The sequence below is a fragment of the Brachycentrus maculatus genome, unplaced genomic scaffold, assembly GCF_059751285.1.
Source record: "Brachycentrus maculatus isolate JH-2025_06_01 unplaced genomic scaffold, ASM5975128v1 h1tg000126l, whole genome shotgun sequence".
NCBI lineage: Eukaryota > Metazoa > Arthropoda > Insecta > Trichoptera > Brachycentridae > Brachycentrus > Brachycentrus maculatus.
In genome coordinates this window covers 1,411,951-1,423,013 of record NW_028280879.1, presented here as the reverse complement: position 1 = coordinate 1,423,013, position 11,063 = coordinate 1,411,951, and the positions used below count along the sequence as shown (strand labels likewise).

The 11,063-nt window shown below is 32.4% G+C and overlaps 1 long non-coding RNA gene across 1 annotated transcript; it reads left to right on the top strand.

Moving 5' to 3' along the window:
* Window positions 1-271: 271 nt before the first annotated feature.
* On the top strand, window positions 272-7,714 carry LOC148309382 (uncharacterized). Its single transcript, XR_015837540.1, has 3 exons — window positions 272-375; window positions 1,173-1,539; window positions 7,525-7,714. It is a non-coding gene; the product is annotated as an uncharacterized LOC148309382 (long non-coding RNA).
* Window positions 7,715-11,063: the final 3,349 nt, after the last annotated feature.

Below are 11,063 nucleotides of genomic sequence, written 5' to 3'. Positions count from 1 at the left end.
GGACGACCACTGCTGACAATTCGTCGGCAGTTCTCGTCAGAACTTCGGGACGCGGATCTGACTTGGGAGGATGCAAGGGAGCTGGCAGCCGACAGAAAAGCCTGGAGACAGTTTGTGGACTCCATATGCTCCACCTAGGGAGCGGATATGGTTTAATTAATTTATTATTTCAGCTCATTCGAAATGGACGGATACTCTAACTGGTATTTGATCAGAAGATGCTCGACTCCCACTAAGCATTCCCTCAGGATTGGCGAGTCTTCGATCGGAAGGAGTATGGACGCGTTCATCGCTTGCGCCAGGGAATTCGTATCGAGGCAACACGCAATCATTTCTGTGGACAGGGACTCTCCAGCGTACGTAAAGGATCTCAACGTAAGTTACATTTTCATTAATTCACACCCTTATCTGCACCCGATGGTGCATAGGGCACTGTATCACATAAACACAGTGTTATCTTGATCTGTAACACATGAAGGAAAGGTGATCAGCTCTCCGATATATATACTACTACTACTACTAGGCAGAGAGGATGGAACGCCACACTTTTCTATCCTGACATACACTCCTCGCCTCCTTCACATCCATACATCTAGTCACACATGCCCTTCGATTACGCAGACTTTTGACACCGCCAGATTTTAGGTTCTGATTGATCTGATCGTGCCAAGTCTTTTTCGGTCGTCTTCGTTCTGTTTTCCCTCTCACATTCGCCACATATATTTTCTTAGTTATTCTTTCGTTATCCATTCGCTCCACATGTCCATACCACCCAATCTTTTCAATTATTTCAATGTATATATTTATATATATATATATATATATATATATATATATATATATATATATATATATATATATATATATATATATATATATATATATATATATATATATATATATATATATATATATATATATATATATATATATATTGTGTATTTATTATGCAAACTAATTTTAAAGTGTTTAATTATAAAAAAAACATGTCATTCTACAAAGTGAATGCCGAATCACTTAAACTAGCCTATGGCAGTACGTAAGTCCTCTAAATACCCAGATTTCCTAATTCTTATTCCTTTTATGTTACGATGTCAAATACATTATGCATATAATCATTCCTTTAAGCATAATTTAATTTAGAAAATAATTAAATTAACCCTTATTTTCAGAGCACCAACGGAACTTACATCAACGAGACAAAGATTGAACGAGGTAGATTTTGCCTGTTGCTGGAATATGACTTTATCTGCCTCGGAATGCCTTTACGTAAGATGACGAACTTCGACCAAGAACATTGTTATCAACTTGTCCACGAAAGAGGGCCTGACTATATCAGAGGCCCTAATTACGATCTGAATTTGCATCAGTTGTTAAGGAAGCAAGAAATGATCAAGCGTTATATACGTCTCGAAATCGAGGAGGTGCTCAGAATCATCGAATACAATTACATAATTGGGAATGCTGAAGGGAACGATGAACGGCTTAGGAGCGCACAGAATTTGTTGAATACTATCCTCAATCTCTTCATTTGAAAAGGTGAGTTATATGTTGATCTGCTTTAAAAATCATATTGATGTTTTGCATTTCATCACTTATATTAGTACTGTATGACATAGTACATTAGAATGACTGGCGCTGTTCTTGAATTTTTTTTTTATAATAATATTTCACAAAATGTTTTTCTAAATAACTTTTTCCTTTGTTTAAGTGATTTTCAAAAAAATCATTAACAGATTCAATATCTCAATTTTCAAAGTAAATTTGACTTAAATAAAATAAATAAACAAAGTAAAGACCACTATTTCTTAACATTACGGTTTTCCAAAATCCAAGTGCATTTTGCCAGATGCGACAAATTTGATTTGATCTGACGCTGTACCCAAAGGAAAGCAAATCTATAACTGTTTTGTCCTAACTAACTAACTACCCATCACGCCGCTTTCCGGCACGGGTAGGCAGAGAGAATAGAACGCCACACAACCCTGTCTTTGCAAACATTTTTCGCCTCTTCCGCGTTCATGCATCTCCTCATACATACCCGCCAACGACTCCTAACCTGACCGCTTGCAAATATTTGACATACCTACCTGATCGTGCAAAGTTTTTCTCGGTCCAACACGTTTGCTGCATAAATTTGTTTTACCCTTCTTTCCTCACTCATTCGTTCCATATGTCCAAACCATGTCAATTGTTTTGTATAATAATTAATCAACAATATATCATATACAGCTATTGCAGCGAAGCGCCTTTGAGGTAGTATTTTACCATTTTTGAGTTAATTTATGAGGAAATAGACCTTTGTTCGAAACCCGTACATTTAGCTTATAAAAAATGGATACCTCATACATAATCGTATCCTTTGTTGATATTTTTTTCAATGAATTATCCATAATTATTCATATCGTAGTCGTACAGGAGAAAGTGACCAACTACCAAAACGTAAAATGTTCAGGAGGGCCATTTAAGTCACTTTTGCTTGGCAAGAAAATAAAAACCAATGCCGTTAGTCATTTTCAACAAGTCAATATATTATATTTCTATATTTAAAATCCTTTGGGATTTTTTCAGGGCAATTTTAAGCTAGTAAGATATCATACAGTCAATGATCACGTTTTTGTAAAACAATGCACTTGGTCACTTTCTCCTGTATGATAACGATATAACTACGCATGTTTTAACAACCTAGCGAAATTTAACAAATATAAAACAATGCGCATTGTAACATAGTGTGTCTACTTGTATATCATGAATGGATGCATTCAATGCTAGGCAATAAGGTGATCAGTCCTGCGCAATTTTTTGATTATAGGCAGATTATAGTGATGGGATTCAAAATTTTCAAGAACCGGTTCGCTATTTAGGTACTACCCCTAACCCCCCCTCCCCCCCAAAAAAATAGTTTTTACATTTATTCAATTATTTGTTTTTTTATTCTGCACATAAACAGAACATTTACATAACAACTGAGAACGCTCCAATTATAATAGTGGGTCTAGATTTAAAAGTCAATTAAAAGTCATGTAACAGTGCAGTAGAAAACAAATCATAATGTATATATATATATATATATATATATATATATATATATATATATATATATATATATATATATATATATATATATATATATATATATATATATATATATATATATATATATATATATATATATATATATATATATATATATATATATATATATATATATATATATATATATATACAAGCTCTGCAACAAAGTAGGTATCTACATCCTACATGAAATAACTAAAAAATAATTCAGTTAGTTTTATTTAAATACTTCCGAATTGCCTTTTGGTTGCTGTCTACATTTTTCATTTTTAATCTTAGTGTCATCAGCTGTTTGGTCACATTTTCTTAACCAAGTTTGTACTGATGGAACTGGGTCCCAGGTATCTAATGGGAGGCCAATCAAATCAATCGTCATCCAATTAGTTACATCATTAATATTAAAGCGACTTTTTTAAATCTCCGGTACATGATCTCAATCGGGAAATTTTGTGACAACAAAGGGTTAAGGACCGGTTCGGCGAACTATAAAAAATTTAGGCAGCGGTTCTAGCGAACTTTTATTTATTTGACCCCCCCCCTGGAAATCAAGCCCGGGACCTCCAGAACGGTAGCCGAGCGTGCTGACTACTACGGAGGCGGACATATCCATTTTTATAATCAACTCTCTAAAAAAAATCTTCTTTTATGTCCGATTTGTTAAATACAGATCCGTAATATCGAGGATTTACATAAACTCATATGACGAAGCTGGAAACAGTGAGACGTAATACGACGCTATGAGAGTGACTGCCTGGTAACACGGTCCATATCCACACCCTGCGTATAGTTAAAATATTACGATTCGTGCTGAAATGTTTTAAAACACACCATATATCACTCACTACTTTCAAGAACGTCATAAAAAAAAAAACTTGATTTTTCTGGAGAACGTTTTTTAAGTTTAAAAATATAACACAACGTATTAAAAATAAATATCAAGCCACTTATTAAACTTTTTATTGTGCAACAGATCTTTTTAGGTAAAACCTGAAGGTTCTCCATTTGAAAAATATTTAGTGTATTTCAAAAAATAATTAAACAATACCCTTTTAAATTGCAAAAACAACACTTTCTGCCCTGTAGCGGGTAAATATTAATTTTAAAATATGCCGCTTTTGTGAGATATAGTACATTTTCTGGACATTCCGAAAACACGCACAACTGAAAATTGACGATTTTTGATTTATGACGTTCTTGAAAGGAGTGAGCGATATGTACATTACGCAAAAAATACTGACTCATACTTTAAGTAAGTTCGGCTCTCTTTGGACCAAGAATTAATAAATAACGATAATGGAAGCATGGGTTCGCTGCTTGCTCGCTTCAATGGCCGTCTCCGCGTCGCAAAGGCACATATTTTACTTGACTTGAGCTTTGGGCAAGCGATAAATGTCACATTTTCATCCGGAATTTGCTCTTGATTTCAAACGTTCTATTTTTAGATCCCGGTTTGTAAAAACAATGTAACGCGGAGGTGTCCACACACAGTTTAACGTTTTTCATCCTTATTGGAAAAAGCCAATCCCTGACAAATATCCAACATCTGAACAAATTTAAATATTTATTTAAATAATTTTATACTTTGTTATTATTTATTACTTAAATCTATTATTAGATTAAAGTTTTGTACTAACATTTCTTGGTGAAGCTGCATTTTATAGAATAAAATTATAACTATGTATACGAGTAGTTTTTTCCACATAAATGTTATTTTACCAGGGATCGGGTTTCGTCTTAACCGACATCATCAGACTGATGGGGTTACGACGGAACCCGGTGGCTAATTTTGCACCTAAAAGGTTGCCTTTATATCATTATTAGATATAAGTATTGTACTGATATTTCTAAGTGGAACTGTATTTAATAGAATAAAATAAGAACTATACAGTTTTTTTCATACAAATTATATTTGACAAGCGACCAGGTATCGCCGTTACCGACATCATCAGTTTGATGGTGGGTGCTGCCATAAATTCATTGCGGGAAATTTGAATTTGTATCCCTCTAAAAAAACATTTCATAAATATAGTGTAGGAGTATAAGTTAATGTAGCTTTTCTGTTAATTCCCAAATAAAATTAATGCGATGAAATACTTGACAATTAATGCGAAATAAGACATTTCTGGCCAAAAAAATACTCTAACCAAATCACAACTAGGTTTTGAATATTAAATAACTTGTCGCGATTTGGTTTGTATAAATTTTAGTCAGAAATCGCCTTTCGCACTAATTAAGTATTTTAATACATTTATAAAAAAAATCCTGCACACTGATTTACCTTTCGTATGACTCTGGTGAAATGTAAAAGTCCTAGGCCAGGGGTCGGCAACGTACGGCTCGCGAGCCACATGTGGCTCTTTAAGCAACGTGTGTGGCTTTGTCAAATTTAAAATGACATTTTCTACAGAAATTTTGATTATTACTTTTTAATTATTCTGCGCAGAAAACATTTTAGAATTATTAAATGTGGGCTTTTGTTTTATTCTGTCTTCTTTACTTAATATATTTTAAGTGCATTGTAAAATATATAAGTCGTTGAATGTTATAAGGTACCATTTTTTTTTTCAAAAACTGTTTATTTTAATAGAAAAGGGCGTTTTCAATTTTTTTTAGTGCTGATTTATGTTTAAATCTCTGATTTATGTTTTAATCCCCGCAAAATAGTGTCTCTGATTATAAATACATGTGCTACTTATTTTTTTTAGGTTCTTTTAAACATTCAATAAATTCAATACAATTAATTGTACCATTTTGAGTGTGTCCAAATACTTGTTCACAAAATCTGGATTATCTCCAATTACAGATTATAAGCTTAATAATAAAAATAAAAATGGTATTTTCTGGCGTTTCTCATGTGTGTGATTATAATCCAGGATTCGGATCTCACATACTAATATAAGAGTTTCTGCTTAATAAAAAGCTTCTTTACATCTCACCAATAGATGTCTCTGGTGAAGTTCTAGTGATTCATGAACAAGGTTTATAAATTGGTTCATATATATATATAGAACTTCCAAGAATTTGAGTAGTGTGGTTGTCAATAATGGGTAGAATTGGTGAATGTTACACGTGTGTAAAGTGATCACTTAAACCAGCCTATGACGGTCGTAAGCCCCGTAAATGTTCAGACTTCAATATTTTTTTTCATCTTTGATGAGATGTCAAAAAATAATAATTAATTGTAAATTAAAAATTGGCTCCCCAAATATTTGCTAACCGTTTTGCTACTCGTTTGGCTCTCTTGGTCCAAGGGGTTGCCGACCCCTGTCCTTGGCCGTAAAGCCGCATTAAAACCACAGGTCTAGACTCTCCACTTCACAAATGCTGTATGCATGGGATGTTTAAATAAAATTAAACTAACTGACCTGTGGGGTTACCGCTTTTGTACACTGTGAAACTACTCGTTGCTTTATTTGTTTTGTACAATACCAATGTTTTGTACAATACAAGGATTAGTAACAACCGGCGGGTATGTATGGGAGATGCATGAACTTGGAAGAGGCGAAGAATGTTTGCAAGGACAGAGTGGTGTGGCGCTCTATTCTCTCTGCCTACCCCTGCGGAGAAGCGGCGTGATGGTTAGTTAGTTTTTTTTTACAATACCAACTCCCCCGAGCCGCGCACTGCTATAGCTCAGTGCTGCTAAATGAAAAAGAAAGAAAATAGAAAGCGGGCAGTTCTTATATGTTCAATGCTCTTGAAGCAATAAAAATATGTCAATAATTTATTTAATTATTTGGCAGTCACTTAGTGGTAAAATCGATACATTTTAAATTTAAGTTTAACTTGGTAAATACTACAATCATTCTTTGACGTCCCAAGAACACAAATCTAATATTCAGACTTTCTTCTTCTTCTTTTTAATGGTTTTTCACCCTTCTTGAGTGTTCGGGCCAGTGTCGAGTTATTAGACTGCTTCACATACGGTGTTTGAAAGTGATGCGGAATGCATCGAAACACGTGTCACATTAGATTTTAAGAAATATTTTTATTTACCAAGTAAAACATAAAAATATTTCACATCAATCGTAATGCAATCGATAATTTTGAAAATTCTAAATTACAGCAGCTGTCAAGAAGCGCGCTATCTGCGTATATGAGCAATGTTTAGTATTGCGTGTGTAATTCATTTAGCCGAATAGATAATGTGAAGATAAATGATTTTAACAGATCTAGAAAAGTCGAAAGAGACAAAGAAATGATCAGACTCGTTGTCGCTGTGAATTATAACCTTTTTTATAAATTCCCATTATCATATGGGTCTTATCATATTATCATATTTGTACTTGCAGGTGACCATTTGCTTCCGTACGTATTCTTTTTTCAAGTATGCGACGTAGATGCAGATGTCAAGATTGATAGGGTCCTACCGATTCCCAGATACAGAAGACCCGTTTGCGGAATACATATTTTTTCTTTTCATGACGCAGCCCTGTTTTACTATTACAGATGGGGGAGGGGGCAAGGCGACAAGGACGACAACCAACCACAACCATAAATGAAGACCATGTCTTATGTCACAAAAGAGGCTTCTCAACTTACCATTAAAATCTACATAGATGTTTGAGCATTTTTTTTTTAAACTGTTGAAGTAACTGTGCATTGTTCAGGTTATCCTTATAATCTAGATGTTTAAGCATTTTTTTATTATTGTTATTTTATTAATTATTCATGAAGTGTCTTATGCTACAAAAGAGGCTTCTCAAATTTATTAAATATATTTAATGCTTGTTTTTGTAAGTACATTTATAGTAATATGAAATTGAAATAAATAAATATGTACTGAAAAAATTGGTTGTTATTTTTACGATGTACTACACAAATATATATATATATATATATATATATATATATATATATATATATATATATATATATATATATATATATATATATATATATATATATATATATATATATATATATATATATATATATATATATATATATATATATATATATATATATATATATATATATATATATATATATATATATATATATATATATATATATATATATATATATATATATATATATATATATATCTATATATATATATATTTATATATATATATATATATATATATATATATATATATATATATATATATATATATATATATATATATATATATATATATATATATATATATATATATATATATATATATATATATATATATATATATATATATATATATATATATATATATATATATATATATTATATTGTATATATATATATATTATATTGTATATATATATATATATATATATATATATATATATATATATATATATATATATATATATATATATATATATATATATATATATATATATATATATATGTATATATTATATATGTGTGTGTATATAGCTAAGACTAATTCAACACCACTAATCTTCCTTATAGCTTTTTCCTATGTGCGAGTTGGTTTACTATGATTTTTATTTATTGTTTCGCTTTGTGGTAAGAAAACTAGTATAAAAACTAATAAAACTAGTCATTGTAATAAAATAAACTAAGTGGTAAACAAAACAAGTTTTTTTTCGTTTACAATTTACTATGATTTCATGAGTTAAATACTTGTGAAGAAATTCATGGCAAAAAAGTCACTCCTTAAATGAGTGAATTTGTGCAATTTCATAATCCTATGTTAGCAAAGAAGTAACTGAGGTGTAAACTTTTGAAATAAATTTATGTAACAAAATATATCTCAAGTTGTCACAGAGATCCTACTGCTGAATAACAATTTAGTACAACCTGATTCACGTATAGAAGGCACATATTACCTCTCCAGGAGATCCATCAGAACTACTCAATCCCGCTGATCTCTATCACTCTCCTCCGATTCAGATGTTACTTTGATCAGAGAAATATATATTATTTTTTGACATCTCATCAAAGATGAAGAAGAATATGGAAGTCTGGGCATTTACGGGGCTGAAGACCGTCATAGGCTGGTTTAAGTGATCACTTTATACACGTGTAACATTCACCAATTCTACTCATTATTGACAACCACACTACTCAAATTCTTGGAAGTTCTATATATATGAACCAATGTAAAAACCTTGTTCTTGAATCACTAGAACTTGACTAGAGACATAAATCTATTGGTGAGATGTAAATAAGCTTTTTATTAAGCAGAAACTCTTATATTAGTAAGTGAGGTCCGAATCTTAGATTATAATCACACACATATATCTGTCAAATTTTTAATTTTCTAAGTTTGTTCCACAAAATGTCTGAAATATTGTATTCCATAATCTGGCAAAAGTAGGTAGCTGTAGTTGCAATACTTATTTAGTTTTATTGAGATATGTACATATAAAAATACATAAAACAAATGACACAAGTTTGTTTTTGGTCTCCTGTAAAATTTGGACTGAGACAGATATACCCCATTTCCTTTACACTACCGATTTAACTTTATAATTTGACCAGATAATTCATTTACAACATTTTGAATGTGCATTCTATATTCTTCTTCATCTTTGATAAGATGTCAAAAAATAATATGAAAATAACTCCTGTAATTGGAGATAATCCAGATTTTGTGAACAAGTATTTGGACAGATTCAAAATGTTGTAAGAGAAATATATAATCGTATCACATCCCTTGCAACAATAACTGTGAAAGCTTTGTATCTTTTCATACCTCTGAACTCCTGATCATTCCCACTTTTTAAGGCCCGGAGTATATCCCATCAAGTTTCTTATTGACCCAAATATTGCACAAGTTTTTCCACCACTGACTGTGGACTCTAGTAGTCCTCCGCTTCTTACTCTGGGCTCTCATCTGTACTGCCGCCTTTTGAAGATTTCCCGAGCCCACTGGTGGGACGTTCAAATAGGCTCTTTTCCAAGTCACCTCGGTAGATTTGTTTGTAGTATTCACTTTACTTCAGTCTTCTTCTTGTGTCCAATATTGAACAAAGGCCTCCCTCTTGGTTTTCTACAATTCTCTGTCGGACTTGACACTCTTCCAGTGCAGGCCCGTCGCTTTTTAAATGTCAACGGGCCATCTTGTCTGGGGACTACCCACGCTTCTGCGTCCTGTTCAAGGCCTCCAGTCAAGCACCTTTTTCATCCATCTATCCTCAGACATATCGCTCACTCCTTTCAAGTACATCACAAATAAAAAATCGTCAATTTTCAGTTGTGCATGTTTTCAGAATGCCCAGAAATTGAACTATATCCCAGCAAAAGAGGTTCAATTTAAACTTAATATTTACTCGCTACAGGGCAAAAAGTGTTGTTTTTGCATTTTGAAGAAAAGGTATTATTTAATTATTTTTTTATATATACTAAATATTTTTCAAATGGAGAAAAAACCTTCAGGTTTTATTTAAAAAGATCTGTTGCACGGTGAAAAGTTCAATGAGTGGCTTGATATTTATTTTTAATCCATTGTATTATATTTTTAAAGTTTAAAAACTTTCTCCTGAAAAATCAAGTTTTTTGATTTATGACGTTCTTGAAAGGAGTGAGCGATATGTGCCACAAGATCTTGCACAGTTCCACTTTTCATCTGCGATTCTTTGAGCCACATTGTTACTTAGGTCTTTTCCCTTATCCAAACATTCAGCGCAGGGCGATCACCCTTCCTTCACGTGTTAATGATAAAAATAAATGCCCTATGCACCATCAGGTGCATAGGGCATTTATATGAGGTTTTGAAGAAGAAGAAACATTCAGAAGTATTGTTAATAGCTAGTGTAATATTCCCTATGCTCTCATCCCAGATATTCTGTTCATAAAGTACCCATAATCCTCGTATCAAATCTGTATTTAGATGACAGACTTTCCTCTGTCTTTTAGAGACAAATTTGCCAATACCACATACAGGAAAAAAGGGCCTTTGGGGATTTGCCCGTCCCACACATGGGCAAAAAATGGGCCTTTGCGGATTTGCCTATACCACATGTGGGCCTTTGCTGATTTTCCCGTACCTGGTACGGGCACACCGGCGATGAAA